General features: G+C 47.0%; 1 pseudogene; it reads left to right on the forward strand.

Annotated features, from left to right (window-relative positions):
• Positions 1 to 499: 499 nt before the first annotated feature.
• On the forward strand, positions 500 to 855 carry LOC116548074 (annotated as a pseudogene).
• Positions 856 to 1,594: the final 739 nt, after the last annotated feature.

The following is a 1,594-nucleotide window of genomic DNA, read 5'->3' on the forward strand; positions in this document are numbered from 1 at the left end:
GGGCCTCCCAAAGTGCTGGGATTATAGGCATGAGCCACCGCACCTGGCCCAGTTTTACTAACTCTGGAACTGTTTCAATCCCAACCCTTTTCTCCTGAAAACAAACAAAAACCATCTTTGTCCAAGTTTCCATGTGGCCTCAGTGTGGTGGCATTCAAAGAACCTTTTCTGAAGCACCCCTGCAGACCCCTCTTCCAGTTCCCACCTCGCTCTCCATCCTGGCAGCCTGTCGCTTTCTTCCCCAGCATTTTACTCCATTTATCATTGTAGAATTTTAAATGTGCTTTTGCCGCCTTCCACTCTAAGCTCCGTGGGCAGAGATCATGTGTCCCCGACAGTCCCTGCACTCAGTGGATGTTGACAGAGAGTAAATGAGGGGGTTCTTTGAGGAAGACGCGGTCGTAGCTGTTGCGGATTGTTGGCCCACATGCTCCTGCTCCTGACTCACCGCTGTGCGCTGTCACCGAGGAGCAAGTCGATCAGGAAGCCCACAGCTGCCATGGCTTTTAAGGATACCGGAAAAACACCTGTGGAGCCGGAGGTGGGAATTAACCGAATTCCAATCACTCTAACAAGCCGCAAAGTAAAATCCCTGGAGAAGGTGTGTGCTGACGTGATCAGAGGAGCAAAGGAAAAGAATCTCAAAGCGAAAGGACCGGTTGGAATGCCAAGGCTTTGAGAATCATTACAAGAAAAACTCCTCGTGGTGAAGGTTCTAAGACATGGGATTGTTTCCAGATGAGAATCCACAAGCGATGCACTGACTTGCACAAACCTTCTGTGATTGTTAAGCAGGTGACTTCCATCAATATGGAGCCAGGAATTGAGGTGGAAGTCACCACTGCAGACGCTTAAGTCAGCTGTTTTGGCTGGGTGTGGTGGCTCACACCTGTAATCTCAACACTTTGGGAGGCCAAGGCAGGAGGATCACGAGGTCAAGAGTTTGAGACCAGCCTGACCAACATGGTGAAACCTTGTCTCTACTAAAAATACAAAAATTAGCTGGGTGTGGTGGCACACGCCTGTAATCCCAGCTACTCAGGAGGCTGAGGCAGGAGAATTGCCTGAACCTAGGAGGCGGAGGTTGCAGTGAGCCAAGATCGTGCCACTGCACTCCAGCCTGGGTGACAGAGTGAGACTTTGTCTCAAAAACAACAAAAAAAGGCAGCTATTCTATTTTAACTGATTACCAGTTTTTTTTTTTTTTTTTTTAAGATGGTGTTTCACCATGATGGCCAGGCTGGTCTTGAATTCCTGACCTCAGGTGATCCACCCACCTCGGCCTCCCAAAGTGCTAGGATTACAGGCGTGAGCCACACCGCACCCGGCGATTACCAATTTTTTTTTTTTTTTTTTTTAAAAACAAGAGAATAAATGAGGAAAAGGATGTACAAGAGAATTGAAGTTGATAAGAGTTCAAATGATCAGTAATGTATAAACTCAGTAGGTAAATTTTTTAAAACTAGAAAGATCTGATAGTAAGAGAAAAGAAGAGGCCAAAAAACTGGATAACCTGGAAATAAAATGAAACATCATTTACGGCTGGGCACAGTGGCTCATGCCTGTAATCCCAGCACTTCGGGAGGCTGAGGTG

Source organism: Sapajus apella, unplaced genomic scaffold, assembly GCF_009761245.1.
Source record: "Sapajus apella isolate SASKATOON/1434 unplaced genomic scaffold, GSC_monkey_1.0 scaffold6782, whole genome shotgun sequence".
In the NCBI taxonomy this organism is placed as follows: Eukaryota; Metazoa; Chordata; class Mammalia; order Primates; family Cebidae; genus Sapajus; species Sapajus apella.